Source organism: Ostrea edulis, unplaced genomic scaffold, assembly GCF_947568905.1.
Source record: "Ostrea edulis unplaced genomic scaffold, xbOstEdul1.1 scaffold_62, whole genome shotgun sequence".
NCBI classification, from domain to species: Eukaryota; Metazoa; Mollusca; class Bivalvia; order Ostreida; family Ostreidae; genus Ostrea; species Ostrea edulis.
The window spans coordinates 90923-100025 of NW_026606038.1; the positions used below are offsets into that span (position 1 = coordinate 90923).

General features: G+C 34.0%; 1 protein-coding gene across 1 annotated transcript in view; it reads right to left on the minus strand.

Annotated features, from left to right (window-relative positions):
• The window catches only part of LOC130051172 (uncharacterized), a 96647-nt gene extending 90265 nt beyond the window's left edge, over positions 1–6382 (minus strand). Inside the window, exon 1 of the mRNA XM_056152536.1 lies at positions 6216–6382. The gene's annotated coding sequence lies outside the window, so the exon portion shown is untranslated. The remainder of the gene's footprint in view (positions 1–6215) is intronic.
• Positions 6383–9103: the final 2721 nt, after the last annotated feature.

The window sequence follows — 9103 nt, forward strand, 5'->3', positions numbered from 1 at the left end:
TTTTAGTTTCGATTTGACATTTTGAATAGAATCAGCGGAATTAAAAAAAAGTAGAAATTTGCATTTTATTTCTTTTCCGATACCCCAGAAATTAGGGTCAGCGGATCTGTAAACCAAGAAATAAAAAACTGTGGTCTAATTAAAATATTTGGTCTCCAACCCCCACTTTTTTTTTTTGGAACAGGCCTTGAAAATTATGTGAAATTTTAGAAATTGACATTACTCCTATGTCTTTTTAAACTCTCAAATTTGATATCATGAATTTTTTTTGTGTATCAAGTGCGAAAATGTCATTACTTATTACCATGACTTGTACTAAACTTTTATTTATCTGTATTGTTAGAAGATATGATTATATATATATATATATATATATATATATATATATTTTATGTAATGATTGATTTCTTTTGCTTATATTGACACCAACAGATAAATCAAGTTTAATTGAATAAATTTAAAGTGCAAAAAGGTCATGTTTAGAACACTGTAGCCCAATTTAATAACAAGCATTCCGTTTTTCTTTTTAGTTTCCTAATTCTCCTTCAACGTAGAAATTGAAAATACACTTCCCAAAAAATTGACATTACTTCAAATGTCAGGTGCAAACCTCTTTAATGCAAAAAAAAAATGACATTAATCCAATTGAGGATGATAATTACCTTGGCTCTCTAAAGGATTTCATGTTGGCGGAGGACAGAATGGGACAAGGCCTAAGTGCGGATCTTGCAAAGGTGCTCAATGGAACATTTCATCAAAGGCCGTCCGAAGAAAAGGCCAAGGCACTTCATGAGAAGTACCATCATCCAGAAAACTGTAGCAATATGACAGTCCCCAAAATAAATGGATGTTGCTAAAGCACGGAACGGAAAATGAAACAGAAGACGGAACGCAACGCAAAATATTGCATGCAATGATGTTATGAGGAGGTCAGCATTTTGTAAAATAAAAGGTCTATCATGAACAAGGGAAGTAGAAATTACAGAGAGAGAAGTCATTCACAGAATCCACCGTTTCATATATGTCATACTATATGTATTTTAAAATCTTTAACTTACTATGATTGATTGATTTTTTGCTGTTTTCCACCACACTCAACAATTTTTCAGTTATAAGGTGGCGCCCAGTTTTTATTGGTGGAATAACTTACTATGAAATATATTAATAAAGAAAAAAAAAGAACAAAATAATCATACTGAAAAAGACTTGAATTTTCAAATTTTAAATCCAATGAATAAAAGCTCCATCGAACATGCTTTTATTCGTAATTTAGTTCTACACCTGGAATAATACATGTATGTATTTATGTATCACATCAAATTTTAAAGCGAAGGAGTCTGGCGTGTATAAAAGGTTTGCCTCATATGGGATGAAATTTATGTGAAAGTTCATACATTTACCGATATCCTGCGGATTAGTGTTGAACCCAAATAGATACAGTGGGAAAGAAAGATTGAAACAGAATAAATGAAAACTATTATATAAGGTGAAGTTTACAGTCCATAGTATGAGGAAAATTTTACAGATCTATATGAAATAGCTATATAAAAAGACTAAAAGACAATTTATGCTTGAAATTGGTGGAATTAAAAGCTCATCTCATTATTAATCTAAATATTAAGATATAAGTATTTAGTTTAGAAATAAACTGCTAGAAGTCCTCCCTATATGGGACTGGTCCAGTGCTGCGGTCACAAAGTCTCTGTTAGTTAAAAAATAATATATCTATCAAACACAAGATGTTTAACTTGCTGACTTAATAAGATCATGAATTGTCGTTGTTATATACATACCACACTCCCTGTTGTAAGTATACACATACACGGTATTATGTGTAACTGTGCGTTAATGACAGTCTTACCATTGGGGGGGGGGGGGGGGGGGGCATATAAAGTATTTATGCATATAAAGTGTTCTTTCAATTCTCTAACCATAGGTGTCACTGCTCGCTAACTGTCAATGCCGACATTTCAAAATTCTTGTAAAACGCTTTGTAAATTCTTATACAAATATTTCAAGTGATGCTTCATTTGTTGGTGTTAGGGCCGCCTCGCCATTCGATTTCTTTGAGCATGATGTCAGCACATAAACACTTAAAATTTCATCGTTTAAACGGCGATAGCATCATATTAATCATGATCTCTTTGTAGAATAATCTACCGATAACTGAATCCTTGAGTCTTGGAATAAAGATCTGTGAAATAAAGTTGTAAGAGGTAGGTAAAGCAGTGACACCAGCTGGTGTCACTGAATTCCCACTTTTCAATATGGAGTCCAGTCCGACTCTCCCCTCGCACTGTAATAAAAGCGGGGGTAAGAGTCAGAGGAATCTCTGATTAGATGAGGTGAAATTGCTTTAGTTAGCATTCACGGACTTGTCACATAAATGACGATATCTAATCCGATCAGAAATGCGACAGTGCTATAATCAATGTGTAATGACTCCAACAAATTCACAGGATAACGTGGAGGAGAAAATTGAGAAGATGGATGCATCAAAAAAAGTCGGGAGGAAAATGCAAGGAACTGAAATCGCCACATACTCAACCAACAAAGGAACTAAATCTTAACGATCGTATTACAAATCTGGAAATAAAACCAATGGCTCATTTAAATAATGCATACAGACAGGAACGTTTTCAAATATATACAATTGATCAGTTGTAAACAATCAGTCATAATTAAAACAACAATATATAGAATCTACAAGGTTTTACAAAACATTAGCAATTTACTGAAATCAGACTGACATCTTATTATCGTCAAGTACCGCGGTATCATAGAACCCCGGCATGTACCGATAAATCGATGAACTTTAATAGCGAGCCAGCGCAAAGCGCTGGCTCGTACTGCGAGCTCTAATGACTAGAACGCGGGAAATAATCTGAGCTAAATCTAAACCTCTAACAAGAAATTTTTTTTTACGCCAATCCCAGAAGTCCCTTGTCAAAAATGGCTGAGATCTCGCCAAGTCACGTCTTGGAATATGATTGTGAACTTACGTGGATTATCATCCTAATCTTGTGGTCTCCTAGCTCGAAAATTCAGTGCACCGTTAGGCGTAATGTTTAACGAAGTGCAATGTTGATGAAAGGCAGGGTAAGATGATGTGTGACGTCATGTCTATGCTTTGACGTACGTCATAATAAGACTGACAGTGGCGGATCTAAATACTTGTTATTTCCATTTGTAAAAGTCATGCTACCGGGAGAAAACATGTATACGTAAACATTAGGCTTACGTAAAATGGCATTGAATACAAATTGTGTTTAATCTACTGCAAACTACTAATCTGTTAAAATACTATAGTCTCAAAAGGAATTGATTATTCTAACAAGAAAAAAAGACTAACTTGTTGAATCATGTGAATTTAAGCTATTTGAAAAATTACACCAAAAAAAGAAAGAAAGAAATAAACGGAATTTGGCCAGATCGAAAACATTTCTTTTAAAATCTTTGGTTTTTTTTCAGCATCTAAAAATATTAAAAACTTCCTCGGCACGTCCGGTAATGCAAACCACGATGACCCCCCCCCCCCCCCTGATAACCAACCATGCCACTTGCTATTAAAGACCCAACTTTAAGTTAACGCCCCCAAATTTTACGTGTGTCGCGATCAATGATAAGCCGCTGGTCAATCAAACTTTTAACAATAGAGCTTAGGTTGATTGACGTTTGCAGAGACCGTGGTCTACAGCTACCCGAGAAAGATGTTTTGATAACAATCATGGCTAATGATGACCGGCAGTCTTCAGATCTCGAGGAAAGCCCCAGTATACCTGAGTTTTGATAGCATTGACTCGCACCTAGAATATTTTAATTTCTAACGTCCCCTATACAATGCAATTTATCATCGTATTTTCTCTCTCCATCTTTATACATGTATTATAGATTAAACAATCAGAAATCAAACAATAATAATAAAAAAAAAAACCAAACAAACATAAGTTATTGGAATATTTTCTATTAATGATTTATTGTGGCTTTATATCTATAAAAACATGAACAATTCTTTATTGGCGCAGCACATCAACATGTATAATGGTTATATTGCCCATGCGTAAAACTGTTACAGTAGTTTAAAAAATGCTTCTGTTTGAAATTATCACGGCTTTATATTGAGAGAGAGAGAGAGAGAGTTATTGAGATATTTCTATTTATAATTTATCACGGTTTTATATTTATTTATATTTATACAGATAAAGAGAGAGAGTATTGAGCTATTTATAATTTATCAGGGTTTTATGTTTATAAAGAGAGAGAGAGAGAGAGAGAGAAATGTGTAAAACTGTAGCAATAATATAGATGAAATAATATGACATGGCAATAGTGTTGCATACGTATGACAATAATTATTCATTTAGTCAATGGTTGAGAGTAAGGGAGAGAGAGAGAAAGGGGGGTAGACTAGCTATGTGTCAGCTTTAGTTTGGGATACCATCGTTACGCAAACACTACGTCCACAGAAACCCTAAAGAGAGAAAGAGGAGGGGGTGTAGACTTCGTGTCAGCTCCTGATTGGGATGCCATCGTTACACAAACACTACGTCCACAGAAACCCTAAAGAGAGAGAGAGAGGAGGGGGGGGGGGGGGGGGACTTCATGTCAGCTTCTGTTTGGGATACCACCATTACGCAAACACTCCAGCTACAGAAACCCTACAGACGGCCCATATTGAGGGGTATCTTGACCATTCTTCATTTGGTTGTACATGTACACAGATCTACTTGAATTTATTCATTCTCTCGAAACATGGATATTTTACCTACTACACCCACGACACCGCGAACTCCCAGGACACCAGGAAGTGCCTGGAAACGCCGGGTAATACTATATTTAGGAAAATATTTATATACGATATATAACAATTTAATTAGAAGTTTTAAAAAGCAAAGGTTTAGAAATGGGCTAAACCTGTCATTTGCAATACATAAATATGACCAAGTTTGAAGGTTTACGGGAAATAAAAATGCGGTATGCATGTCGGTAGAAATTTTAATTATTTTTTTTGTTGCACAAATCAAGACACTAAGCATAATTTGTAATAACCTGAGAAATTTCCTGTGTATATCATAAAAATATACACAACAACTGATCTCTTGGCCAGGTAAATTCCAGGTAAATAACATTGACCATGGATAAGCTCCGCCCACATTCAGTCATGCGTGGAGCAACCGTATGGTGTTTTTTTTGGGTCTTTAATGACTGAAAATCATTAATTAATTCTTGTTTTGTGAATAAATCTTAATGTACCCTTACTGTAACAGTGGAGAGGGGCTCAAATATGCGAATGCTGAAAGATTTCATCATGGTGTTACAACTAGGATTAAATATTGTTCTAATTTTCTCTTCTGAAACATGCCATTGCTACAAGGGGATTGTTATATGAATTTCATTTTTTTTTTTTAATTAGATAGGTACGCATAGGGTGGGGCAGGATCTGCGCGCATGTATGTGCAATAGTGTTGAATTTATCGATTTATTTAAAATTTAATTATCATTAAATGCGTTTTATGTTCAAAGGCAGTGCTGTTCACACAGTTTTACAAACTTGAAAGGTTAGCTACAAGACTTGACCATTTTAACCACACAATTATAGTGACTTGGAAAGATTGAGGGCAGAAATAAGTAAAATAGAGGCATGCAGTCGAGAGCATACAGTTCTAAGAAAGTCGCGTGAAAGGTTAAGCAAGTCATAGTGAAGGCAGCAGAGAGAAAAATGTACATTTTTGTATATAGTATAAAAATATTTCAATCACATTCATTATGTTTTAATGCTTAAAACCCTGGGAGAAAACTAAAATGGGCTGTTTCTGCTGATTAATTTCATTCATGTACTGAGTATTTGGCTAATAGATACTGTTTAAATTGAGCTCGATGAAAGCATGAACATTACAAAATACATGTAGCTGCGCTCGTCTCAACGGTAGCACCGTACAACATATTATCGTACATCGCTGGTCAAGTTTCCTTAATATATTTCAGGTAACAATGGTCAATTTTTTTTAAACCGAAAAAATACAGATAGATCTAGCGGAGATTCCGACTCTTACTTACTCTAGTATGTCCATTTCCACGAACCCATAAATTTGAAATTAAGAAGTCATGCTATGCTGACTACCCAGTAACATCTACCAGTCACCTATCTACCAATAATATCATCAACCATTAACAATCATAATACACTAGGCCAATGGTAATTAAAAATATGTAACCTTGTCAGGCTGGTAATACAATGGTATAGCTCCCACAGAGTTTTCTTCGAATGTGCTACACGGGCAGATGAAAACAAGCGGTATTCTCGCGAGATTATACGTACTTGGGTGAAACGTCACCAATAGATAATATATTTCCGGAATAATTATTAACGTATTCGGATAAAAAAAAAAAAAAATAATAAAGTAATTTCTATTAAATCTAAAATACCTTTCATATCTAATTACACATGAATTAAAAAAATTAATAATGATAAAGTTAATTTGGTAGGCTATATTTTTTTCTTTAATCATAGATATATCAGAATATTTTTTTTGGTTGCACAATAGAATTACAAAGGGTATCAGGCACATAGCGGTTGGGGTGGGGGGTGGGGGGTGGGGGGCAAAGGTGAATTCATGTAAAATTCTTGACAATCAAACCAAAAAAAAAAGGGAGGGGGGGGGCTTTAAAAAGGAAGGGGGGGGGGGTGCTTAGTCCTTTAATTCAGCCGGAAAAGGGGGGGGGGGGGGGAGGGGGGGGAGGCAATATTTATCTTAATTTGCATGTGAAAAAAAACCTTTTTTTGAATGCAAAAATAACGGAAAATCAACCTCAAAATTCAGTGTTCCCTCTCTGGTTTATAATGCTTGAATAAAGATGGACAGAATGGGAGTGCTTACCCAGTAGAACAACTGGGATACTATCAACATATTCTTTTAGGTCCATGCAATATGTATGTAAAATATATGTACCAGTCTCTCACCAGAGCTTACAGAAAGCAGGGTCTTTGTGCATTGAAAAAAAATATTTTTATCTCCCACAAAATCTTTAAAGAGGAAAACTTTAACAGAGATGGGATATCCCTCATTATTCATGGAAACCAGTTTCTACCACAGCATTCTTTCAGCTGGCCCTGTGAAGTGCAGAACCACATGTCCTATATCCTTGCCCATTAATGACTCATTACATAGATTTTTTAAGAGTTGACCTTTGATATTCACTATAACAGCTAGCCTTTTTCAAGACACTGAGATTCTTTTTTCTACAGCATACAAGAAATGTAATAAACTGAGAAGATGTAATAGATTGATACACATAAAGAGTAATGTAAAGTGTATAAGGAACTCCTTGGCAGAAATAAATTTCAAAACATTTGTAATAGTTAACCAAGATTTTTCATTGCATTGAATTTTGTTATTCTTATATCATAATCAACTTGCTGTTAATGACAGCTATAACGGGAACCAGTGTGACTATGGCCTCATTTGAAGTGTACCAAGTGTGCCCAAAGTATGAATGAATGGTAAAATTACTTTAAACTTTATGAAGTAATACCAAGGAACAGACCCAGCTCACTAAATATGTAAATGTACAATGACTGGTCCTGTTTTATTCAACCCAGGTTCTGAGATTCCCAGGTAGGAATAAGAGGTATAAAAATAAGTTAATAATTGAATAAATAATAACAAGTAAATGATTTGATAACAAAAATATAAGGGAGCAAAATTGAGAGTGTGATAACCTATGCAAAATATATCAAAATAGATGGGAGTGAGCTTCCATATACAACCTATGAGATTCCATACAACACCTTAAAAATCATAGTGAACCTCTATGTCAGTAGACTGAAAATTTCCTAAAGCACCACCACACAGCCATAACTCATGAATTAGGTTTGCAGAGTCTAATACCCCAGTGCAGAATATTGCAATGTGAAATGTACACATGCACAGCCTTGAAATGTATTAAATATAACAATAATAAATTAATTACTTTTCTTAAAGACAACTTTCTTCTAAGGTCAAATAGTTTATTATGATATGTTATGAAGTTCAATATTGATATACATGTACCACATTGCGAAATATCTCATTGAGTACCTTTCCCCTTGTGTCAAAAATAATATTGATAATTTTTTTTTTTTAAAAATCTAAAAAGATTAATATTTCCCATTCCATATATATACAATTCCCTTTATTACCAATATGCAATTTGCTGCAACACATTCAAGGAAGACAACTCTTGATGCTATGTTATAAAATATCCCATTTTGATGCATGAAAGAAATCAATCCTTGAAGTGGTTACTTCTTTATTAAGAAATACATTTAAGAGTAATCATCAGTCACAAATATAAAACAAAATAAATTTATCAACCCAAAATCACACTAGTGCACATAACAATGTATTCTTTTTAAATATTATACATGTATCAGTTTTTAATTAGTAAACTGCAGTATGAGTATATGTTCCACAGTGCAAAATCTTGTTCAAATATTTATAATAGTAGTGAGTTCCAAACATAGGATAGTCTCGATACAGTTTCTCTAATGCAGATTCCAGCACATCCATTTATGGGTCAAGTCCTATTTCCGTCAAAGGGCATGCAAATTTTCTGAAAAATCAATGCAATTGTAAGTAAACCCAGATCAAATGAAATTAAATGATACATGCATTTTACAGTGTAAATACTATTTCAAAGGAATAGCAAATTTCATACAAGTCAATACTAGAAAATTGAAAAAGATCAGTACCATGATACCACTTTAAGGACAATTTCTACAAATGCAAGAAATGATTTATGCCAAAACAATAAATATCATAATGTCATTAATTCAAACAATTCCCCAAGACCCGCATGACACGGCAGACATTGTTTTTTCTTTAAATATTTAATAAATGTAAAAGCTAGGTTTTTAATCAATGGTCAGTGCAGTACTTTTCATAATATAAGTTGAATTTCCTCATAGATCTAGTTTGTCATGAGAGTTTCTGCCCTTACTATTGGTATGATTGCACCAATATCCAAAAATGACAATATACAGATAAAGATTACAATATGAAATGTTAAAAGTTTTAAAGTACATGTATTATTTTGAAAACACATATACATAATTCCAGGTGCA